The sequence below is a fragment of the Camelus ferus genome, chromosome 20, assembly GCF_009834535.1.
Source record: "Camelus ferus isolate YT-003-E chromosome 20, BCGSAC_Cfer_1.0, whole genome shotgun sequence".
NCBI classification, from domain to species: Eukaryota; Metazoa; Chordata; class Mammalia; order Artiodactyla; family Camelidae; genus Camelus; species Camelus ferus.
Genome location: NC_045715.1, coordinates 24,438,921 through 24,465,348, shown reverse-complemented (window position 1 = coordinate 24,465,348; position 26,428 = coordinate 24,438,921). Strand labels below are relative to the sequence as shown.

The 26,428-nt window shown below is 44.4% G+C and overlaps 1 long non-coding RNA gene across 1 annotated transcript; it reads left to right on the top strand.

The window, feature by feature from the left end:
* On the top strand, positions 1 to 25,730 carry LOC116658261. Its single transcript, XR_004313548.1, has 4 exons — positions 1 to 267; positions 3,689 to 3,871; positions 24,961 to 25,270; positions 25,591 to 25,730. It is a non-coding gene; the product is annotated as an uncharacterized LOC116658261 (long non-coding RNA).
* Positions 25,731 to 26,428: the final 698 nt, after the last annotated feature.

The following is a 26,428-nucleotide window of genomic DNA, read 5'->3' as shown; positions in this document are numbered from 1 at the left end:
CCGACCCCCCATCCCGGCAGCAACCTGCGGAGCATTCTGGGAAGCAGGGCCACGCCCACCGCGGGGGCCGCCGGGAAGCAGCTGAGGCGGCGGCGCTGGGAATGGAGGCGCTAGTCTCTTCACCTGCGTGGGGCTGGGGTGCGTAAACGCCGCTCGGTGTTTAAGTTGTCCTACTGAGTCCTGTCGAGCGTCGTTCCCAGCGCATGTATTTCCCTGTTTAATCCTCACGGCCGGCCTCTGAGGGGCCTTCTTATCCCCACCGCACAGGTGAGTTACCTGAGGCCCCGAGAGGTGAAGGAACCCCACCCCGTTCGAGTCCCTAACTCCCCAACTTGCTGCCAGTGAGTGACGAGAAAAATGGCCCCGGGAAAATGGAACTCCCTGGATGGCGTGACCCAGAGTTTCCCCAAAAACGTGTCGGAGGGTGCTTACCAAAAATCTCTTCTCAGACTTTTCTGAATGTCTCGCCCTTGATAGAAGGGGAATCATGGTGCCTTAAAAACAAGTTTGGAAGAATGAAGTCGCTAGATAAGCTTGTATGGTTTAATATGATACTTCCAAGAGGGTATGTAATTGAATATTGAAGAAGCTAATTCTCCAAAGTTATATTTAATTCCCATTGTAAAGGATTAACTCTGTTTTTAAACTCCACATGGTCATTCTCCAGATTTGCTTCTGGTAGCATCTACCTCCTCCTTCTCTTCCTCCTTCCTTTTTCCCTTCCATCTTTCTTCATTCCTTCCTCTTTCTTTCTAATGCCGTATTTTCCAGCGTATTTGATCTATTAGGCTGAATCATATGAAATTGCCTTTTATGTAGATCAAAACTAGTTAAATATTGACAGTTGCATATGTTCAACCTAATACATTTTGGAAAGCTCCTTTATATTTTGCAAAATTCAGGGGAATTGTTTATGTTTGATTGGAGTTGCAGAAGTCCTGAGGTTCTCACTGATTGGAGCAGCTTGCATTTATATATTATGGTTAGAGAGGTGGCATATGGTGTGCTGGAGCTGGCTTGTACTGGCTCACTAGGTGATTGTTAAATATTCAAGAATTTTGAATACATACAAGATCTTGTGGTAGCTCACAGTGAAAAAAAATGTGACAATGAATATATGTATGTTCATGTATTACTGAAAAATTGTGCTCTACACTGGAATTTGACACAACATTGTAAAATGACTATCACTCAATAAAAAAAAGTTAAAAAAAAAAAAAAAAGAATTTTGCAAGCCAGTTGTTAAACCATTGGTAGCTTGAAATTGGCCATGGAGGGAGTATTTGCATCATGGAAACTGGCTTCTCTCCTTGCCCTCCTGAGATCCAGTTTAGCAGCACACTGTTGGTTGTTTGGCACATCTTCAGCCAAGTGAAGTCACAGTGAAATCAGTTCAGAACCACATAGATCTCCAAACAGAAATCAGGACTGAGGGAAGAATGGAATGGATGCTGGAGAGACAACCAACAAGCTCAGTGGTTGTGGGAGAAAACATTGCAAACTTGAGGATGCACTATTGAACTTCATTATTATAGTTCACCTTAGTTAATATTTATCAAGCATTTACCATGTGCCAGGCCCTGTTTGAAGTACTTTATGTGTTAACTCATTTGATCCCCAAAACAACCTTATGAGGTTCTGAATATCATTACTATCTCCATTTTACAAATCAGGAAAGTGAGGCTTGGAGAGGCTGAGTAACTTGGACAAGGTTATACATGTAGTAGGTGGTAGAGTTTGACTTTGACCCCAGGCTACGTTAACTCCAGGACACATGCTCTTAACTACTATGCTGCACTGCCTGTGTTATATACGTTAGGTTATGCTGCAGTTATAGCCCCTAAAGCCCAGGGTCTTACAGTATTAAAGGTTTATTCTTGCTCACATTACATGTTGGCTGTGTATCAGATGTGGTTCTGCTTCACACATCTTATTCTGGAACCCAGGCTGAAAGAGCACCTCCTATATTGGCCTTTCCCCAGAGAAAAGAACAATTGTACAATTCTTGTACCATGTGATGATTCTTAAGATTCAAGTAATGTGTGGCATACTTTTCATCATATTCCATTGGTCACAGCATATCACATGGCCAAGCTTGACTCAAGGAGGGCTGAGAAGATTTCCCCCTCTCCCCAGGCACTGTAAGTCATATGGCAACCTGCTGGGAGTGAATAATTGGGAACTGTTTTGGATTAGTTTCCCCTGACCCAGATCCTGAGTCAGGAATTTGTGGGTTAGGTGATCCATTAAGGAAGTGTTCCCAGAAGAATTCAGAAAGGGAGTTGGGGAGCAGGACAGGGAAGGAGACAAAACTAAGAGTATAATTTCAGGCAAAGTCCTGAGCTGAGCCTTATCCAGGGGGGTTCTAGGGGTATAAATTATACCTCAGAGTTTCTCCCAACTCAAGGCAAGGAAGCTGGGCTTTCGTATTTCCACAGCTGTCAGTTATTGGTTAAGGACTGCTCTAAGGGGACATAAGCAACTGGGCACTTTTGGCTTTCTGAATACAGGTGAAGCAGTTCCAGTAGCCCTGGACCAGGACTTTAAAAATAGTCACAGGTGCATGGTTCTTGGAAACAAAATCACACAGAAATCAAGAGAGGAAATAGAACCTGAAAAGGGATCTGAGAAAATCTGGACAGAACACAAATCATGTATACTAAAGGAATGTTAATGCCATCTCCCACACTACCTCTTTTATACTGCTTAATTTCACTATTAAAGGTAGGACATTATTTCTCCTATAGGTAATGGCATATCTTTGATGTCAGGCAAAGGAACCACTATTGCTCCCATTGGAACAAAAAGCAGTGGGAAGTCATTACTGGTTTTTCAGTAACCCAGTGTAGTATTTGCTGAGCACATGTGTCTAACACTGAAATCCTTCCAGAGTGTAGAAAGATGTTTGCAGTACTGCAGTGCAGTTCTGGCAGTAACCCAGAGTTAGTGCAGCCTCCACAGGTTACAGGCACAGTCCCCAGTAAGAATGCCCTACTCCACCTAGTTTGAAAGGCCCCAGGCCATGCTCACTTCTGACCAGTTGGCTACAAATTCAGGGGTTTCCATGACCCTTTTAGCTTCCATAATTTGCTAGGGCAATTTACAGAACTCAGTAAAGTGCTATACTTTATGATTACAGTTTTATTATAAAGGTTACAAATCAGAATCAGCCAAATGAAGAGATATATAGTATGAGGTCTGGGAGGGTCCCAAACATGAAACTTCCACGCCCCCTCCCTATGGAATCTGATCATCACCTTCCTAGCATACTGATAGATTCATCAACCAGGAGGCTCACCCAGGCTTCAGGTGTCCAGAGTTTTCATTAGGATTTCATTATATATGCATGACTGATTGAACTCAATCTTCAGCCCCTCTTCCTCTTCCTGAGGAAGTTGAGCTGGTATCACATGGCTCAAATCCCCAACCCTCTAGTCACATGATTGGTCTTTCTGGTATGATCAGCCCCCATCCTGAATCACTCATTAACATAAACTCAGGTGTATTCTGAGGACCCCACTATGGTTAACAAAGACATCCCTATCACTTAGGAAAATCAGGAAGGGTTTAGAAGTTCTGTCCTCAGAACTCAGGACAGACTAGACATATTCTTTATTAGACAACATGTGTCATTGGAATGAAGAATTATATTGAACTCTGAGCAGAATTTTTTTTTCTAATTCTACAGGTAGACATATATGTAAGAACAAGTATAGTACACCAGAATCAAAAAAAAAAAAAAAAAAAAGTCTTAAATGCAAACAGGGAAGTAAGACAGAGTACCTACAAAGGAACTAAGAGTAACAGCAGACTTATCTTCCACAGCAGTGGAGGCTAGGAGATAATGGAATATCTCCAAGAGAACTATAAGGTAGGTTGTTCTTTCTTATTGAAAGGTAAAACATAAATTAATTATAGGATACTGCAGTGATATTTATCTGTCATCACAAACGAAATTTAACATGTTATTGAAGGTATTCATTTAAAACCCAAAACATTATTTTGATGATTTCTGATGTAAATCATTCCAAATTATATCACCCCATCCCTCCCTTCTTAACAGATGGTTCAGGTTCAGCATTAGTGTCTCTTAGACAGTGAAAATCCCAGGGGTTACTGGGGTCTGCTAGGCTGTTTGCACCTGAATTAAATGTTCCCACATGATGTGTTTCATACTTCTCTCTGCTTTTTATAATTCTGTCTTACTGCAGCAGCAGTTTTATTGAAGCTCTTAATCTGTTGCTGATTTAATGTACATTTGTTTTAATCTGTTGCTGATTTAATATGCATTGGTCAGGGGCTTTCTCCATCTCCCTGATGTCTATAGCTTATTAGTTCTATGTGGCAGATTATATTTTCTGAAAATGGGCACCACAATATATCCCATCCAACATGGTCTCTTACAATGTAATGTTGACATAATGTATGTTCTCCCCCCTTGAATCTGAGTGTGTCCATGATGCTATGTGACTTCCAAGGTCGTAAAAGATACAACTTCCACCTCTGAGAATGCTTGTTCTTGGAACCTAATTACTGTTCTGCAAAAAAGGGGAGAAACCACATGGAGAGGCCCCATGTAGGTGTCTGACAGATCCCCAGCTGAGGTCCCATTCAACAGCTAGCACCAGTCTCCCTCCAAACTTGTGAATGAGTGAGTGCATGAGTGAGTGAATGAGTCAGCCTTCAGGTGAGTCCAATCCCAGTCTTTCAGCCACCCCAACTGAGGCCACATGGAGAAGAAACAAGCTGTCTCTGCCTAGCCTGCCCAAATTATGGATTTATAAGCAAAAGAATGATGGTTGTTTAAGTCCCTCAGTTTGGAGTGGTATCGTTCACAGCAATAGATAACTGGAAAACTATGTGACCACTTTTTACTTACTGCTTGAAATTTGTTCCTTGAGATTTGTCAGTTGGAGCCCTTTGAGAGCTCTTAACCCAAAGGTGTCCTTTGCCAATTATAAGGGAGTTCAAACCTTATAAATTATTTCAGGTTTCCTCCTGCTCTAAACAAAGCTGCTCTGGTTTCAAGGAAGGGAAGAAATCCATTCAATTTACTCCAGGAAAAGGAGGTTTATGAAAAGACACAGAGAATTATGGGAGTCCAAGAACAGGAACTGCTACACAGCATGGCCTCACAGAAACTGCAGCTGTTTTTACATATATATAATATATATGTATTTGTAACATTTCTACCACTCTCTGCACATATATTTTTTTCTCATTACATAGTCTTACTTATTCGTCAATTCAGAAGTAGATCATCACACCTTTCCCCATTTCCTAGTCTCCTTTCTAGTATCAATCTTTATAATTCAAGTGCTGCTACTGATTCAATGTCTGGTTTCCATTTCTTGAAAAGACATCTGATTGAAACAGGTCCTCTTTGCTAAGTGAGGCCAAAGCACAAGCAACTGGGCTAATGACACCTGAACTGACCTTGGTCAGGTGTCCATCCCAGGGCCAACAGCTGCAGTTTTGAGATAAGGAGTCCCCCAGAAAGGGCATGGGTGGGCGTGCAGCGATCACCCTCTCTAGAACATCTCCTTCCAGCCAGAAAATGAAAGCTGAGATGGGCACAAGCATGACCAGATGAGAGCAGCACATAATCAGGAATGGGCAGCTCAGGGGAGGATCAAGAATGAGGGAGGATGAAGAGAAACCATGTCTGGCAGCAGATGGTGGGACCTGCAGGCCTTAGTAAAGTTTGCAGGTGGCATTTCACCCTTGATGGCACCATGGTGTCCTGCATAGAGTCTCTAGAGTCCAACAGACTCTGAGTTCAAACTCCAGGTCAACTAATCTAAAAGCTGTGAGACGTAAGGCAAATTACGCTCTCTGAGCCTTGATTTCTTCATCTGTAAAAGGAGGATAATGGTACCAACTTCACAGGGTGAGGGTGGGAATTAAGTATTTAACACAGGATCTGGCTCATTGTAGCCATTCACCAAAAATGAACTCCCTTTCTTCCTCTACTTGGAAGCTCCCCTTCCAGGTTCTGAAATAGTCTGGGATAAAGATCCTGTGGCTGGAGGTCAAAAGGCTTCTCACCCCAATTACAGCCTCAAAGGAGTTCCCTGCCTCAGGACTTTGCACCTTGCAAAGATGAAACAAGCCTTTATGGGTCCAGAGCTGCCCTGATGAGGCTACCAGCCGCACCCTTTTTCTAAAAAAATCACCAGATTCCTAAAAACTTGCGTAACAGAAAGATTGCAGATGGTTTGGAGATATAAGCAAAAATGTACACATTTGAAATCAGTGAATAGAAATTTACAGTACGACAGCATTGAAGTAGTGCTCTTGGTTAGGCCCTTCTCATTTTAAGAACTAGTGAAATTATGAAACCATCAGGCAGATCTCACTGTCTTCAGGCAGTTCAGCAGCTCTGTACACGGCAGTTACTGAATGACGTATGTTGCACGTTGAATGCCAGCACCAAGGCACAAAGGCTGAGGAAAGGAGCACTGGATTGAGTCCCAGGCCTGGGGTCCATTCCCAGCCTTGCTGCTGACTAGATGTGTGTCCTTGGACAAGTCACTTTCCCTCTCTCTGCCTATATCTCCACACCTATAAAATAGAAAGATCAGACCAGACAGTTTCCAAGAGGCCTCGAGCTCAAGTAGGGAAGGGATATCTTAGTGATTAAAAGAAACTTTAGAATTACCCAGACATCAGTTCAAATCCTGCCTCTTCCACTGTAAGTGGTGTGACCCTGGGCAAGTTGTTTAACCTCTATACACCTCAGTTTCCTTATCTGTAAACTGGGGGTAGTTATAGTGTAAGGTTGCTCTGGAGATTGAAGAAGATAATGCACACAACACCTTGTAGATAGTAAGTTCTCAATTAATGTTAAGATGTTATTGTTAGTGAATGGAGATTTTAAAATATACTTTTGAAAGCATAGCTCCATTAATCAGGTTGACCCCCGGGGCTCCCCAGGCCAGAATCAACAGGTTTTTGGAGCGTCAGAAGAGGGGCAGATAGAAATTTGTACAACAAAGTCATTGTTCTCCTTCCTTTTTGTGGTGGTAGTAGGGGCCTCCTTGCAAGACAGTAATCTTGAAAGACAGCCTATGGGGAGAAAGAAATGATTTTATAAATATTTTAAGCTTCCACTTCCTTAACAAGTCAGTCTGCAGAACTTGATCATTAAGGTTACTATAAGCCAGGCTAGAGAGAACTCAGTATATGTCACAGAGCAGTATTTCTCTAACTTCCTTGGGAGAGAATTAAACTTGGATTCCTTGGTCCTACCCCAATTTGCTCCATCAGATTCTCCAAGGTAGAAGACATTTTAAGCCAGTGTCTGGTTACTCTTGTCTAGGAAGCTAAGGAAACCCTGGCAGAGAGGGTATGTTCACCCCTCACAAAGCCCTGCTGTGTTGTGAGGAGGAGGAGAGGACAGGGGGAGTAATAGGTTGCAAGACTGAGAACTGACCCTTCCCCAAAGTACATGGGGAAGGGATGGGGAAAATTGTCTTTTTAATGAGGTGACTGAATATTTGTCTGTTAGATGTAGTTGATTGGGTTGTTGTTTTGTTTTTTTTTATGTTGACCCATATGAGCTGTTTATATATTTTGGAAATTAATCCCTTGTTAGTCACATCATTTGCAAATATCTTCTCTCATTCCATAGGTTGTCTTTTCGTTTTGTTTATAGTTTCCTTTGCTGTGCAAAAGCTTTTAAGTTTAATTAGGTCCAACTAGATTATTTTTGCTTTTATTTCCATTACTCTAGGAGACAGATCCAAAAAAATATTATTGTGATTTATGTCAAAGAGTGTTCTGCTTATGTTTTCCTCTAGGAGTCTTACAGTATCCGGTCTTACCTTTAGGTCTTTAATCCATTTTGAGTTTATTTTTTTATATGGTGGTAGAGAATGTTCTAATTTCATTCTTTTGCGTGTAGCTATCCACTTTTCCCAGCATTGCTTATTGAAGAGACTGCCTATTCTCATTGTATACATTTGTCTCCTTTGTCGTAGATTGACCATAAGTGCGTGGATTTATTTCTGGGCTTTCTGTCCTGTTCCATTGATCTATGTCTGTTTTTGTGCCAGTACCATATTGTTTTGATTACTGTAGCTTTGCAGTATAGTCTGAAGTCAGGGAGCATGATTCCTCCAGCTCCATTCTTCTTTTTCAAGATTGTTTTGGCTATTCAGGGTCTTTTGTGTTTCCCTACAAATTTTTATAATTATTTGCTCTAGTTCTGTGAAAAATGCCACTGGTAATTTGATAAGCACTGTATTGAATCTGTAGATTGCCTCAAGTAATATGGTTATGTTAACAATATTGATTCTTCCAATCCAAGAACATGGTATATCTTTCCATCTGTTTGTGTTGTCTTCAGTTTCTTTCAACAGCGTCTTAGTTTTTGGAGTACAGGTTTTGCCTCCTTAGGCATGTTTATTCCTAGGTATTTTATTCTCTTTGATACAGTGGTAAATTTCCTTAATTTCTCTTTCTGATACTTCGTTAGTATATAGAAATGCAGCAGAAGATAAACAAGGCCTACTGTATAGCACAGGAAATTATATTCAATATCTTAAAATAATCTATAATGGAAAAGAATCTGAAAAGAATGTATATGTGTTTATATTTATGTTTTATATAAACATAAACATTGTTTCATATAAATGGAATCATACAATATGTGGCCTCTGATTTCTTTTACTTTGCATAATGTTTTCAAGGTTGATGTTGTCATGTATCAGTACCTCATTCCTTTTTAAGATTAAACAGAATTCTATTGTATTGATATACCACGTATTGTTTATCCATTCATCAGCTGATGTTCTTTATACCTTTAAAGTGCTTTTTATATATACTGTGTCATCTGATCCTCACAGAAACTCTGGGAGGTCGTCAAGGCAGGTATTATTCTTTATTACCATGATGCTCCCCATTTTACAGATTACGAGATTGAGCCTCATGAGGGTGGAATTGCTTGTACAAGGTCCCATATCTGGTAGACCCAGAATCAGAACCCAGGTCTCTGAATTTGGATGACCAAAATCTTTGTTGGGCAGTTTGCTTTGTAATCACTAACAGTGTCCTTCCATCAAGAAGATTCTGAGTGGACATGTGTTCCCTGTGGCAAGGCAAGTGAGAACCAGTGAGGATTCAACCCTTGGACAGGCCTAATTTTGTCCATTGGCAAAGTTAGTCATTTTCTACAAGGCCTAATCTTGCTGGGTCTCTGCTTAAACCTCCTTAAGGACTCCTCGTCCATCTCTGCATGAAACATACTTGCCTAGAGTGCTGTAGGAGGCTGGAGCCCAGGGAGGGCAGGATTGGTCTTGCTCCCCTATACTCTCCGACACCAAGCCCCAGCAGTCAGGGCTCCATGTTTGCCGACTAAGACATTTTAAGGGCCTAAGGGTTCTCTAATGTTTTGCTCTTTCTCCCCAGCAACATGTCACCAATAGCAATCTCCCATTATCCAGAGCAACCCCTTGGGCCTTGTCACTTGCAACGAATAACAAGCAACTAGGAGCTCTAGCTCTTTAGCACAGTTGAGCAGGACTTTGGGGAGTAGATCCCCACTCTGCAGCAGTAAGGGTTTCATTCCTGCTAAAATAACACCAAAACCACATAATGGAAAATTTAGAAAACTGAACAAAGCAACAGAAATGACCTATAATCTTACTACCCTAATACAGCTGTTATTTTGAAGAATTCCCTTCCACTGGATTTCCTTCCTTTCTTCCTTCCTTTCTTCCTTCCTTCCGTCTATCCATCATGAAAGTAACACAAAATACAGTAATATTTTAAACATTACCTTGTATCTCATACTCAGGGGACAACCACTGTGAACATTTTGCATATTTCCTTCCAGTCTTTTTCAATACTGTTTTTTCGCAATTGAGATTATACAGAATATTTCATTCTGTTAGTATCTATGTATTCTCTGTTACTATTTTTTTTTCTAGTAGAAGAAGTATATGTTTATTACAGAAATTTCTGGAAAAATTACAAAAAAAGAAGGAAGTAAAAAAGAACTAAAATGTTCCTTCCACAGATGGAAATTTTAGCGTGCATTTTTTTTTACATAGTTATAATCCTACTGAATATAGTGTTTTATCTTTTTTCCTACCTGTCTTATTAGCATTTCCCCCTGTTGCCTCATAGTCTTTATAATTAACTTTGTTTTGTTTAAATTTTTAATAGGTAAGCACATTTACATAGTACAATATTCACAAAGCTCCTGACTCTGTATCCAGTGCTCTCTGCTCTGAACCAGGGGGTTGAGGTCAGGATGGTGACCTAGATATGGTTCTGGGGTCAGAGAGGGGAGCCTAGAACAGGAGCTGGAGGCAGGGTCAGAATCAGAGTAGGGGTAGGGGTCAGTTACTTATACCTATACCTGTTCCAGTTGCTGAGTCATAAATCCTCCAGGAATTCCAGATATTCCACTCATATCTAACTTCCCTGCTTGGAAGCAGGCTTGCCAACATGGGTTTTGGAGAGGCCTCGGACCAGAGATGATAGGCCTGTCATGGAGAGAAGCAGCCTGGCTAAGGGAGGGGTTTGTTGGACCACCAGGTTCAGGGAACCATCTTGGGAAAGCTGCCCCAACCCTACACTCCCAGGGGCCCAAGATGGCTTCTAGCAGTGATTCAGGTCTTGCAGGCACTATTCCTGGGAGCCCAGCCATAGTGCAGAGGGGTGGCAGCAGGCCTAGATCCCTGTGATTCCTGGACAAAGAGTGAGACGCTACTCCTCCTGGCCTCTTGGGACATCGACTCCTCTTTGGAAGCTACTTTGAGAATATACCAGAACTTGATTTTATCTGCATAAAATCCTTAGGAGAGTCTCACTTTGGGATTTAACCTCTGAAATACCTTTCTGGATACCCCTTCAACACCTAGCCAGGGATTCCTGAGGGGTGAAGGGCAAGTACATTCCTTTCTCCTGAGGTAGAAAAAGAAAGAAACAATTAACCTACTAGAGCAGGCAGACATGAATGAAATGATTAAATAACAAAATAATTAAATAAAACTGCCTCTTACATCAGCGAGTGGGTACCTTCGGGTTCCTTGGCTCCTGATAATCCTCACAGAACCCCTGTTAGTAGTTTTTGTAAGTCCCCTTATACAGATGGGGAAACTGAGGCCCAGGGAAGTCATGTCACTTATTCTAGGACACACAGAGGAAAGCACCCAAGGCCAGGGCTCCAAGGCTATTGGGCCTGGTCAGGGTGACTCCTCCCATTTTGGTCCTTGCCCCTAAACCACCCAAGGGCAACCCTGAACCACTTGCTGATTGGCTTTTCAATCATAAACTCAATCAAAGAGAAATTTAAAAACACTGGTAGGGGGCAGTGTTTCTTCAGACTTTGAGGATTATAACTCACAATAAGAAATGGATTTAACACCACAATGCAGTAACCAGACACACAAACACAATTCATAGCACTTAGAATAGTTTATAATTATTTTTTAATGTTTAGTTACAAATATGTAAAACCAAGTACAAGTTTCGTGAAATAATGCTTCCCCTTACTGCCCAAGATGCATACTGGCATTTTTTATTCTCTACTGTTCTGTGTCATTATTTTTGAAAAGTGCTCATGTACTCACTAAATTAAGTCCATGACCTGCAGTTTGAAAAGCATCTAGATGGATGGCAGCTGGGTCCCCACACCATTGTCCACAGATGGGTGAAGCAGATAGTAAGGAGAGAAATCTGACTTTGTGCCCTTTATGCCTGACATTGAACTGTGTGCTCTGGGGACACACGAAAAGATACACGGGGCTGGATCTCACTCTTCAGACATTTATAAGCAGAGGAACAAGACTTCCCACACATAAAACAAGACTGACATGAATTAAAGGCAGAAAGAATCAATGCCTCTTAAGGACTGCATTAGTCTGCTAGGACTGCCATACCACAGACTAGGTGATTTGAACAAATTTATCACAGTTCAAGGGGTTGAAAGTCCAAGATCATGGTGCCAGAAGGTTTGATTTCTCCGAAGGCCTCCATCCTTGGCTTACAAATGGCTGCCTTCTTGCTGCCTCTTCACACAGTTGTCCCTCTGGACACGCACCCTTGGTGTCTGTCTGTCCTAATCTCTTCTTATAAGGACACCAGTTAGATTGGATTCTAAGGTACTGGGGAATAGGGCTTCAACATATGAGTTTGTGGAAGGGAAACAATTCAATCCTTAACAAGGAGCTTCATGCATAACACACTAGTTCCTGTGTCTTCACACAAGGCTCGGCACTGTGGGCCTTATTCCTGTTTTGAAGACAAAGAAGCTGGTGTTGGGAGAGATTGATAATGCTCACAGTCCTCCAGCTGACAAGTAATGGCACAGCATTTGAATTCATGCTCTACCCTCTCACATATTGTAGACTTTGGGACTTTTGTCGAAGAAGCAGATGGCACTGGGCTGAGTTTTAAAAGGCCATTCTACAGGCAAATGGGTGATGATTGAGGCCAGAGGAGAGGGAGGATGCAGTGCCTGGGCAGAACCTTGTAGCTTTGTCCAGATGGAAGGAAGAGCAGATAGCTTTCCAGGCAAGGATAGTGAGAGCTGGAAGGTCCTCCTGAAAACTCAGTCCACCCCTTCCATTTCAATGGTGAGGTAACTGGGTCCCGGAGAGAAAGAAGTGATGCAGTGCTTCCACATTGTGTGTCTGTGGGTGAAAGTCTTGTCTTCTCCTTGTCTTCAAGGCCAGGCACGTTGTCAGTTTCTCTGTGTTCCTCATAGAGCCCAGCATGCCATTTCGAGTAGAGATTCAGGTATTTACAGGAGACTCTAGACATAAGACACTGGGAGGAAAAGGGACAGTGGGTGTGGAGAGAAGAGGGTCTCAGCTTTATGCCCCTGACCCTTAACAGTGGTGTATAAAGGTCTGCATTACACATTAGGAAAAAGCAAGCAATTGCTAATCACAAACACTTAGAGCACGAGGATGTGGATTATATATACACACACATATATACCCCCACCATTTTTCCCCCTTTTTCAAACTTTTCGTAAGAGAGACACCCAACAGCCAATATGGAATCAGCATCAGAAGGTCTTTTCTCTCTCTGAGCTCCTCTTCCCTCTTCTTCCTGCGTCCCCTAGAATTTTCCACATTCTCCTACATACCTTCAAGTGAGATTTTTACTGGACAAACCTCTTTCTTTTAAAAAAATTTTTTAAAATTAATTATTGTATTATTTAATTTTTTTATTTTGGTGGGGGGATAATTAGATTTATTTATTTTTAGAGGAGGTACTGGGGGTTGAACCCAGGATCTCTCCATGCTAAGCATGCATGCTACCACTTGAGCTATGCCCTCCCCCACTCCCCCCAAACCTCTGTTTCTTTAATCACTTCTCAAAATGTCTGTTATTTTACTAAAAGATTTGTCCAGTGTTGGGCTGGTAAATGCCCAGCTCTCCAGGGGGAAAAAGATATATCAATAACTTCAAAAATGTCCATAATAATAAAATGATAGTAAAATAACTAGAAAGTGATGAATTTTGAGTATATATTACTTTTGTCTTTAATATAATTTATTTAATTATGAGTTTATATCATGCATCGTCAACAGGGCTGAAAATTGGTTCTTGGCAGGAGGCAAAAAAGTCTTACTCTTTTGTAGGTATAGAGTACAAATACATAAACCAGTACATAAATGGACATACAGCTTATCTGTGATATTAAGATTTCATGGGGAGGGTGGTAGGAGACTAGGGGAAAAAATGTATAAAAAGGCTTCTTAGGAGGCAATAATGAATGAAAGTTTGAGAAACACTGATTCATATAATTTAATTTTTAATGATGGCTGTGTTTAACAACCAGCTCATTCCTGAATATTTAACAGTTGGCTCTTGCAAGCCTGTATGAGCTGGCTCCAGCACACCCCCAGACCTGGGGTGAGGCGGGTGGGAACAAAGTAGAGGAGGGAGAAAGAAACCCCCTGCCTGTGGTACATCAGGCTATTAGGAAAGATGGCATGCAAGGGGTGTTAAGGCAGAGGGTCTCTGGACCTGCATAAATCAATGGGGGCTGCCCCTCTGTCAGTCCCAGGTCTCTACCCAAAATCTTATGTCCTGGCTCATGTCATCCCATCAGGTGGTTCCCCTGTCCTCCAGTAGCCCCGGTGCTCAGGCAGATGGGTGGTGGCATCTTGCAGGGCCCCCCAACCCAACAGGGATTTGTGCATACACCTTCACCCTTGCCCTCCAAGGGAGCTTCAGAGAATTCAAACAGTCTTTGTTCAGTGCCTCTGGTTGGGTGGGTTCTTCTGAAAGACCTACCTCAGGCAGATGTGGGGGATGTCAGGAAGGGAGAGGCTCATTTTCCCATTGGGGATTGGAGGAGCCCATTCAGTGATGGTTCCTCCTCATCAAATGTTCCCAGTGATGAGGATGACACAGCTCTCAATGCTTGATTAGTTGGGCCCTTGGAAACTTGGATGGCCTTGGGCACCTTTCAGTGCTGTCTAGGTTGGGGGAGGTGGATTGGGGACCTCAAGTATGCAGATCCCAACAGATGCCAGCATGGGGCCCCAGCTGGGCCTTCAGCCTTGCCAAGTCAGTGGCAGGATGGGGAAGGACTGTGCCCTCCTGGGAGCATTAACAGTGATTGCTCTAATTATTCCAAGGGAACCGGTCCAGGGTCAGCCAGAGGCACTTTGTTTTCTGTAAACAGGGCAGAGAGGAGGCACTGGGAAATCTAGGAAGAGTGGTTCCCTTTCTTTCCTCTAGTCTGTCTCTCCCCCTTTCCTGTCCCATTAGAAAACTAGAATCTTGCCTGCTCATCCCAGAGGCTCTCTGGGTCCTCGCAAAACCTCCATGTGGTTCCTCAGAATCTTATTCTCCAAAGGCCCAACTGCCTCCCAAAAGGATCAGACCTGGAATCTCCCCAAACAGCAGCTTTCCTCTCCAGCCTTGCCTTTCCGTTTCTCTGCCTGCAAAATAGGCTTAATCATTGCCCGTTCACCGGGTCAAGGAGTAGGAGTTAATTGGTGTGAGATGAGTGCTCCAAGACTCCCAGTTGAGGCTCTGGTGGTTGGGGGAAGGGGGTGAGCATTGCTCATTTGTGCCCCCAGCTGTCCTGGGGCTTCTTTTTACAAAGGTCATTTATATGGTATGCTGATTCACTAACTCTTCAAAGATTCACCAGGGACTTGCCCAGCTCCCTATCTGACAGGACTGTCCCTATCAGTCCCTAGACCAGCTTCCAGCTTTGGGACTTTTTCAGGCCTCCCTCAGGAGGCCTCTGAGGCCAGCCTGTCACTTGGAGCTGAGGGAGGCTGAGATCTACACTAGCTGAGGATGGCCAGCCTCCAGCATGATCCAGGAAGAGTTAGCCATAGGGCTCCAAACTGGGGTGATGGTGGGTCCCAGCAGGTGGACTGCATGCCTGGGAGGGCTGGCCAAGGTCAGCTGGCCAGAGGTCAGGGGCAGGACTTGCAGTTCTCATGCTCCCCATGTCCTACTCAGAGTCTTTGCACATACTGTTCTTCCTACCTGGAACTCTGTTTTCTTCATATGATTAACTCCCATTCATCTTTTCTGCCCCAGCCCAACCTTAACTTCCTCCAGGAAGCAGCCTTCTCTCATTTCCATGTTTATGATAAATCTTTGTGACTACAGTTTTCATAGCAAAAGGAACCTATTTATTGACCTTTTTTTTTTTTACTTGAAGTATAGCTGATTTACAATGTTGTATTCGTTTTAGGTGTACAGCAAAGTGATTCTAAGTTTTAACAACTGCAGCCTTTTCCCTTTGTACCTCCAGCTCTAGGGAAACCCTGTGTTTTTCTGTGGCTGTGACCCACTGATACTTCGACATTCTCTCTGTCTTTGCAATTCTTCAGTACTTAATTATTCTTTATGTAGATTCTGTCTGTTGAAATGACCATTGTGGTTTCTGTCTTCTGACTGGACCCTGACTGATACACTCATCAGATCCTCGAACCTGAGGCCCAGAATGATACAGTTAGAAGCAGGAGCCAGAACCCCATACCCTTGCCCTGCCTGAACTCTAAGGGGAAACAGTGCCTTCAGTCCCTTTTTGGGAATACTATAGACTAGAGAGGGATGTGCTCCTTACAGGGATATCTAATTAGCCCTGGAAAAACTGGGCCAACAGTTAAACCACACAAACAAAAGAGCTGCAGCTCTACACAGAACTGCCTGCTTGGGCAAACACCAAGACAAACAGTCAGGGCACTCTGCACTCTGGGCCCCAGCCACCAGGGCTGCAGGCTTCCTAGGCCCATGTGGAGGCATCTCAAGAAGGAGGGGCTAAGCCCCCGGAGTCTCTCCTTTCTGGACTCCAAGTCTTTGCTCATTCCCTCTAGGATTCTCTGAAACAGACTGCCCTCCTCTTCTACTCTAGAACTTTCTGGTAAACTGTGGAGCATTCCAGGGCTTACCTCCCTGTGCATGTCAAAGGCAGTGAAGTACACATAAGGAGCTTCTGAAAAAACTGATGCCTGAGCCCCATTGCAGAGATTCTGGTCTGGCCCAGCATTGTTATTTATTAAAGCTCCCAAGTGATTCCACTGTGTATTCGGATTAAAATCCACTGAGTTAAAAGAATGTATTAGGACAGCAACTCTCAAATTTGAGAGTGCATCAGAATTACCTGGAGGGCATGTCAAACCAAAGACTGCCAAGCCTCACCCCAATTTTCTAATTCAGTAGTTCTGGGGCAGTTCCCAAGAATGTGCATGTCTTCTAGGTTCTTGGCTGATCCTCCTGGCCTGGGAACCACACTTTGAGAACCCCCAGCTATGGAGTTGGACACCCCAGGTTCAGATCTCAACTCTGCCAGATGCAGTTGACTATCCATCTGAGAGGGTTTTGTGAGGACTGAAAGACATAATTTGAACAAAGAGCCTCACACAGGACCTGCATGTAATAATGTTCAATGAACACTGTTATCACTATAATTATGATAATTAGTAGGCAGGGCTACAGAATTCTTGAGTTATACCATGTGACATTGAACCATCATTTTAATCAGAGCCTCAAACTCCCCCATCTGTAAAATGGGGATAATGATACCCTGACTCAGCCCACTTTACAGATTGAAGAAGGATCAAAGGAGTTCCCTGATGCGAAAGCATTTTGGATACTATAAAGGGCAGTAGGAGAGTTTTATTAGAAAGGAGTCAGGTAGGCACAGCCCCATCCTGGGGCCATAGGTAGGGTTCCCTTCTCACCAAAGATACCTGAAACAGCAGCTTCACATGCAGGTGAGAGAGGAATTCCGGTGAGTCCCTCTAGCTGCCTGCATGTTTTTCCTGTCACCCTCAGGCATATGGCACACCTGGGTGGGGAGTAGCTGGTAGGCTATTCAAACATCTAAGGGGAAGAGATACGGGGCTGTAGGCTCAGCCACTCCCACCTCACCAGTATTTCTGCAAAGAAAAGGAATGTGGCAGAAGAGGGCAAATTTGTGCAGAGATTCCCTCCCCAGGCCTCACAACACAGTGACCATCAGGTGCCCTTCCTCCTTGATCCTTCCTCTCCCTTTCCCATCTGCCTACCCACCCATCTCCACCCACCTGGCTCCAGGGAGGGGAGTTGGGCAAAAGCTTCACTCCCAGGAAGACTCTTCTGCTCAGGGTAGGAACTTGTACACTTGGTTTCATCTCTTTAGTTCAACTCACAGATAGATATTGCATGTTTGCTAGTATAAGGCTGACAGGCTAGTTAATATTAATGCTTTCTGCGCTTAAAAAAAGACATAATTTGGAGGAATGGGCTCACAGGTGCTTAGCTAGAAAGAGCTAGGAGCCCTTGACAGTGAGGATGTGATAAATGAGTCGTCTCCCACACTGCTGGTAGGATGGGGCAGTCGGCTAGACTTTACTCAGGGGCCACTTGGCAGAACAGGTCAAAAGCCTAAAAATGTGCATTATCTGATTTGGGGGTTCAGGTCTAGGATCAATCCCAGGAAGTATCACAAAATGATCAGCTTTTTTGAGTCTTGGCTCCAATAGTGGGTGACCTTGAGCAAGTTATAGCCTCATCCCTAAAATGGGGCTTAATAATGGCATCTCACCAGATAAGGCTGAGGAGGAAATGAGACAATACCTTGAATGTATTAAGTGCTCACCCATATTAGTATCTTGGTTAGGGGTCCTCCAGAGGCAGACCCCCAGATAAGGATTTGGGAAATGAGCCCAAGAAGCATGTGGAGCCGTGAGGCCATGAGACAAGAAGGAAGGCCACGCAGAGCACATTTATCAAGCTCTACACAGAATGAGCTGCCCACTTGGAAAAATCCCTAAGGTAGAGTCAAGAAGGTGAATGGTACCTGGATGCCTCTATTCATTTAAGTCTTGCTTTTAAAATGCTCAGGACTGTCTGTCTCCTCAGTTCTTGTACATGAGAGAAGAATAAAGCTTTCTCTGGTTTAAGCCCCTTATTTTGCTTTTCTGTTACATACAGCTGAGTTTAATCCTTTTCTGAAGCTGAGGCCAGTAGCTGTCCCATCAGAAAGTTGTCCAGGGGATCCACTGTGGAGACCCAGTGACACAGGCAAATGCTGTGATGCCCAACATCACATCAGGGAAATGATCTCACCAAGAGACCCTACTCACCTTACCCATCCTCTTGGAGCCTAATTATGCAGTGAAAAAGGTCCTCCTAGGTAGGGGTTCATCCTTTTACCCAAGTCTCTGGGGTGTCTGGTACCTCCTTCCTGCTCAGAGGTGCCATGGTACCTCCTCAAATATGTGCTCCATGCACCCAACCCTTCCTACACTCTTCTTCACAACTTACCTGTTCACTGTGCCCTTCTCCTTGGTCTCTGCTCTGTTAGGTAACAGCTAGCACATCTGAAAAGTGAACTGGCGTTACTGGGTTAATGTGTCACCCTCCCAAGTAGGAAATGTACACTTTTGACAGGGGCCAGGAGGAGACAGGGCTATATGCCCAGAGCTGAATGACATGAAGATCACCAGAAAAACAGGAGGGCCACGCTGCTGCTGGTCTCACTTCCTCTGTTGCACTCCCGTTTCCTCCTTTATCCCATCCCCTCCCTTGGCACAGCTGACCATGGCCACAGCTCCTGCCTTAGCAAATGCTAGTTCCCCACCCTCCACCACCATTTGGCCTGAGCTGCCATACTGAAAGCAAAAGGAGGAGTTGGAACAGAAAGAAATATAAAACCACAGAAAGAGAAGAAACAGCTGGTAGATTATTGGAAAAATTCCTGGGCAGGAATCCCCAGCCTTCAAGGGCTATGCCTGGCTGAGGATGTTCTTTAAGGGCAATCTTGAAATGCGTTCTTAGCGTTGTTGCCAACTCACGGGAGTATGTGACCCCTGGACCCCACCCTGCCCCAGAGTGGGTATCTGCACAAGGTTAGTTTTGTTTTGAGGGTCAGAGCAGAGCTAGAGAGGAAGGAGGAGAGGATGGCCAACAGGCACACAGAGGGGGCATGGTGCCTGAGGATCCAGGCTCTTCTGGGATTCCAGGGGACAGGGCCTTTCCCTGAGGCAGAACCCAGCAAGGAGAAGGCTTGGCAAAGCTGTGCAACCAAGAGGGCCATGAGTGCAGGTGCAGGGAGGGGCACTCTAAGAGGCTGCACTGGCAGCAGCCGGATGGTGGCAGCCAAAATAAAGTTGGCTGCTCTCACCTAAGTCAGAGTGAAATTTTACATCCGTTCAGGAAACATGACTGAGACCTGGAAGAGGCTGGAACAGGGATCTGGCTTGTGCTTCTGTAAATCTAGAGCAGGCATGGTAGTGGTTGGCAAGCAGGGAGGCAAAAGCAGTGGTACCACCCAAACAAAAGCATGGCTCCAGTCATGCACAGGCACCTGCAGACTGGCCTTCAAGAGGGGCTGGCATTGGGATTTCTGATGAAGAAATGTGAAGGGACCTGCAGGGTAGAGCTATGGGGAAGGGACAGGGGATGAGGGAGACTGGGAGTGGGTTTGTGACTCACCAGAACACTGGGTTTGAGGATTGGTTGATGGAATTTGGGGAGAAGGTTTGAGGCTGGACATTGTGCAAATCATCATGTCTTCTAGCCAAGTCTGGAGACTCTTCGAGCCCCTTGTTTTGGGATAAGAGTTTGACCCAACAGAAAGACCCTCCCACCCCCAGTGAACTGCAATTAATGATAATACAAAGAATAATCCACAGAAAACTGGTAGTCAGTCCTCTTTGATGGGGAGGGAACAAGTTCTGCTAAATTCATTTATTCTAGGCAAGGTATGCCCTGAGGAATGTTCTAAGCCCTAACTACTGATCCTTCTTTGTCTTCACGCCTCTGCCCCTCCTCAGTGAGGACAAGGGAATGCAATTGCCCCCTGAACCCCCAAGTCCCTCCAGTCACATGCCCATGGACTAATCTTCCAAAAGCACTGGATCACCACTCCCTCTGCCCAGCATTTGCCACTGTCCAGACCAATTACCTGTCAACCTGACCTCTCGCCCTTTCTCACTGAGGATAGTGGAGTTGTGGAGTGTCGCAGTCAGAGCATGGGTTCTGGGTTTGAATTCTGCCTCAGTGCCAGTGCTTCCTCATCTGTAGACTAGAGATAACCATACCTACTTTATGTGGGTGTACTGAGGATTAAATGAGTAAATAAATACAAAGTACTTAAAACAGTGCCAGGTATATACTACCGCTACTACTGCTGCTGCTGCTGCTGCTGCTGCTGCTGCTGCTGCTGCTGCTGCTGCTGCTGCTGCTGCTGCTGCTACAATAATAATAAATGTGAGCTATTATTATGTTGCTGTTCAGTACAGTGTCCACAGAAGAAGGATTTCTTTGTTGTTGTTCCACTTCATCTGGGTGACTTAGTGTCTAGCACATAGTAGACACTGAATGGATGTGTATTAAATTTATTTATTAGTTTGAACTCTCTGTTCTAACTGAACTCTTCCCTGTAACATACTTTATACATTCCTACCTCCATGCCTTTGCTCGTGTCATTCCCACCTCTTGAAGAGCCTTAACCCCATCCAGTGTAATCACTCCTACTACTTCTTATTTCCAGCTTCGGCCTCCCCTCCCCTTAGAGGCCCTCCCTGGGCTCGGAACCTGCATAAAATAAGCACTCAGTAAAGGCTCAGTGGTTTGTGGCTGGTTTGGGTTTTTTTGTTTGTTTGTTTGTTTTTTAATGCTTTGGCTCCAAAACAGTTTCCTCACTGACTTGGCACTGAATGTTCACCGCATCCTGAGATGGCCCTAAGAAGCAGAGCCCCCAGCTACTATATATGTCCTTTATCTTGTGGTTCTGACATTCAGAGAGGGCTTCCCAGGTAAAAGCCACCTGAATAACTAGACATAACTAGACATGTGGTCTCCAAACCACAGTTTCTGGGCTTCCTAATTGGTGAGTTGAAAGACATGGCATCTGTTTGCCCAAGAAATACGAGCCAGGCAGCTCTACATCAACGGGCTGCTTTCTGCCCTGGACAAGGCAACAGCTGCCTGTAACTTGGCTATTTATGCACTAAAAAAAGAAATTCCATGGTGACCAGTTGACTCAAGCCAGCTCCAAATGTGAAGCGGTAGTTTCAAAGTAATCCCTGATGACACCAAATGCTCTCCACCCAGTCCTTAATAAAACGAAAAGAGAAAACAAGGGCAAAACTTTAGCAGTTTTTGTGAGTCAATATTCTTAACTGCCTGGAGTGAGTGGTGTCAGAGCTAGAGTTGGATCTAGAAGGTCACAGGCCTAACAGCCCCCTCCAGGCAGGCTTGTCCCCTATAAACTCCCCCTTCCCCAGAGATGGGGTACTCACCACTTCCTGAGAAGGCCCACTGCACCATCAACAAGGTCCTCTCTAGAAGACTGGGGACAGGGGAAGGACAGGAGATTGAACTTAGCAGTGGCAGGTGTGGACCAGGCTGTCCATGGGCCTCCTTGAATAGCATGATTTCATGTTTTTGCCATAACCAACAGACTTATCACACATTAGGCCTTCTTCTAAGTGCATTACATACATAGCTCTCTCTCTTAATCCTCACATACTGCTGGGAAAGCAGGCCCAATTATTTCTGCCATTTTACAGATGGAGAAACTGAAGCCCAGGAAGATTATCTGTCCCACTTGCACCACTTGCAAATGGCCAGGCTGGTTGGAACGTGGGCCCAGAGTTCATTTTCTGAGTTTAGAACTAAGTGGAATTTAGTGTGGGCCTTTCCTTTCCCATGAGAGTGCCACTTCCTCTCCAGTACCACAGCCATGCTTGGCACCTCCCAGTCACTACTATCTGTATTTGCGCTCTGCCCCTATTGACCCAGGAGAAGTGCTCTCTGATAAAGAGGACATCGCCCAGCTTTATAGTTTCCTCTTAGCCTCCCTGGCGACACCTGAGCCTGCTGCTTCCCCCTTCCCCAATCCCCACACTCATAGTCACACTCTCACACTAATGTACAGGCACACTTCACACTAGTGACACACACTGGACATACACAATCACACGTTCACATATAGATACACATAAGCACTCATATATTCACATACATGTAGAGTTACCCACCTCTGTGGTGGATTATTGATTGAGGACCACTTTCTAGAAAATCATGCCTGCCTCTCCTTAATGCCCTTCCCCCAGCCATTGGAGTTACAGGGTTCTGCCTTATATCATGTTTAATAAATGAGCCATTCTGGCTCTCTAAGGACCATGGTCCCCCCTTTCCTGTGCCCCCAAGCAAACCTGAATGTCCTCTGCATGGAGTTGAGAACCAGCTTTCTTCCCCATGCTGCCACCTTGTGATTTGAGCTCATAACTGCAGGCTCTCTGCCCAGGGGATACCCACTTCCCAGGGTAGCCAGGTGGGCAGTTATGGGAGGTCTACATCCAACTGTTACCTGTCTACAGATAGGCAAACTGACTAAATGAGGATGCCCTTTTCCTTCACCCGATCCTGACAGGCATAGTCCATTGGCTGAGAGATGGGTGGATGTGCCACTTGGACCAGCTTATGGCAGGACTCTTATGAGGACCAAGCCAACAGTCATACAATTATGGGATTACTGGCCTACATGTGTGTCTTCTTGACATCCTTAGAGTCATCCTAATAGTGGATTCAGCTAAACCTAAATGAGGAAGATGCAGCAGCAGGTGACTGTGTGACCTCTGATATTAACCTTTGCTCCTTCCTTAGGGCCTTGGAGGGTCTGCCTGTGACCTCTAGCCTGGCGCTTGAGCTCACATTGATGTGACTGGCTCTGTCCTTGATCTCGCTTACCCCGCTCAGGGACACTTCCAGGCCTCTGCCTTTGGTGAGGCAGTCCAGGATGTGTGCTCCCCTTTCCTCCTTGAGTCCACAGCCAGTGTGTTTCAGGCAGAGTGATTTCATCCTGTCTTTTATTTTTACTCAGTTTTATTTTTGGCTCTCTGGTGCAGTGAAATGAGTCAGTCCTACTCCCCAGATGATGGCTCAGTCACCACTGGTCCTGGCTAGTCCTCTCTTGTATTATGTATTTCCCTTTACCCTGTGGGTCACTCCCACCCCCCTGCCCCATAGGCAGCCATTCTAATTTATCCTTTATTTGTATGTGTTCCAAAATGCAGGGGTTTTGTAGGCATGAGTTGCCATACAGCATTGCCTAGTGCCTTATTCTTCCTTTACCATTTTCCTAACAGTGCTTCCTAACAGTGTTATTTAATGTGTTTGGGGAAAGGGTTAATAGATACACTGTGTCGGAGAGTAGAAGTGCCTTAAGTGTTCAGAGACTCTGCATTAGTGATTATGGAAATGACTGCACTTTTTCCACTGAGTTGTGTTTCCTAGAATATAACCTCAGAATTGTGGACCATGGGCACCCCAACTGGGCAAGGCTGCCCAGAGGCCTGGGTCCTCACAGTTCTGCTACAGACTTACCAAGACCTCCCGCAGGTCTTTCACCCTCTGACCCCTGGAGTCCTCATCCATTAAACAGCCTGTTAAACTAATGCCCCTCTAAGGGCCCATCTACTTTGAATAGTCTTTGACACTCAGAATGCTGTTGTCTGGAATTCACCAGCCCTAGAATTCATTTATTCATTTAATGGGTTCTTACTGAATACCTACTCTGAAACCACACTGTCTAGGTTTCAATCTCAGCTTCCTCACTTGCTGCTAATGTCATATTGGGCAAGTTACTTAATTTTCCTGTGCCTCTGTTTCCCAACATGGAGACAGTAATAGCACCTACTCTCTGAGGGTTGCTGTGAAGATTAAATCAGTTAATACAGGTGAACAGTGCCAGGTACCTATCAAGTGTTCATTAAAGATTATTGATTTTTTTTCCATTTAAACCCTATAATAGCCCTATGATGTAGTATAATTAGTTCCATTTTACAGATGACAAGACCAAGGCCCAAGAAGCCAAGTAATATACCTAGGCTTGTATAACAGTATTGCCAGGAGCCAAAACTAGGTCTCCAGACTCTGAATGCTATACTCTTCCCACCAAGGACAGCCATAGGACCTCTATTCCCAATGTGCAATCTGGAGATGATGTGCAAAATCTTGATGCTAATCTGAGTGACAGAAAGTGACTGGTTACTATTGCAGAGACAACTCCTGGCCCTGGCACTCTTCATTCCTCCTTGGCATCCTTCTCCCATACCGTGACCTTTATACCCACTGCCCTCTCTAAGAAAGAACCCAATTCTTCTAGGGGTTTCCTGGGTATTTATGCAGCCTGTGAATCAATATGAATCCCAATGCCAGGCCTGTTAATAGCATATACACACAGCTAAAATGTGCTAGAAGAGCTTGGGCCTGAGTTCCAGTCCTGGCTGCGGCATTTCCTTACTCTGGGGTAAGATATTTTCTTTCTCTAAGCTTCAGTTTCCGCATCTGTTCAATGGGGATAATAACTGTTAACAGAGTTGTGTGAGAATTAAGTTTTAAGAGACTATCCCAACTTAATCAAATTGTCTGGCCTCTGTAGGAAAAAAACCTGTTTTATAGCCTGATGCTGCCTTGGATGAATTGTCACCCACTGTGTGCATTTAACATTTTTCCTTTCCCCTCCAGGAAGACAACTGTCTGGACCTGATATCCTTAAAAAAAAAAAGAAAAAAAAACCTTATTCTTTTTTTGAACTTGCCAAACCCTAGAATGTCAGTGCTAGAAAGGACCCTGCAGGCCATCTGGTCCCACTGTAGCAACCTTGTCTCCAATCAACGGCTGCCTCTGCCTGAAGCAGTGGATGAGGCTGAGTCAGAGCTCAGCTGGCAGGATACTGGTCCACATGCTCCGGATACAGCAAGAAGGTATAGGCCACCATGTGAGGTACATGCCACTTCCAGCCCACTGCCCCCTCTCCTACAGATGGGCAAAGCAGGTAAGTGAACATTTCATCTCCTCCTTCACCTCAAGGCTACTAGATCTGATTGCCGTGTTGGCACAGGAGATAGTTTGTGTGCCACCTGGCCCACCATAGGGCAGGGCCTGTATCACACATGATTACTTACAGTCATCACACAATTAGCGTTCGTGCCTCTATCTTTTTGAAATTCTTTAAAATTATACTAATAGATTTTAGGAAACAATTTGCCCTCAATCCACTTGACTTCCACCTCAAAACATAATTTTAACCATTGAAACAAATGGTGCACATTTGTTAGTTTAGGCATTAAAACAGTGCATGTTTGTTTCTCTTAGAAAACAATGGAAATATTTGCTGGGAACCCCAAGACAGCCAGCTAGCAAACAGGAAAGACCAGAAGAAAGCAGAGTAAAAAGCACCCTTTAAAGTGAAGGAAAAGCCCAGAAGGAAAGAACTTATGTGCTTTCAGACCTAAGGACAGTGTCAACACAGTATCCCTTGGGAAAGCAAAACTGACTTGCCTGAAAACCCTACATAAGTGGGTTGTTTATTCACAATCTGCCCACTCCCAGGACTCTAGGAGTGGGCAGGCTACAAAATAGGAGTTTATCTTCAGCGGGGAATGGTTATGTGCCACTAGTCATCATGAGGCTCCCTGCGCAAGTGAGGGGTTCAGGGGCAGGTGCCTGAGGGCACTTCAGTGCAGGGCATCTCTGAGGCCCCTCCTTATCCTGACATGAGAGCTGGGCCTGGACTCACAGGCTGTGGGTTTCAAAGCCGGCTTAACCTTCCTACTATCTGCATGACCTTGGAAAATGTACTCCCTCTTTCTGGAATTCAATTTCCTCATTTACAAAGTGGGGCTATGATAGCACCTCTCTAACACCCCCTAAACACAAATGAAGACACTTCCCACTCCAAGCACACAGAATATAGAAAAAAAACTTATGAAAACCAGAAGCTACTGAGTCTCTTTCTTCCTTTTTTGTTTATGTGTTCTCTAATTTCTCTACTGTGGATTACCTTTGAATTAAAAATGAGTAATTAAAGGGGATGGAGTAGAACTGATGTGAAAAACGCTGAGCTTGGCAACTTTTGGGGCACTCTCTGTGGCAGGCAGTTACTGAAGCTTTACACACATTACCTCAGGTTGTGTCCCAATAAGCCTGGAAG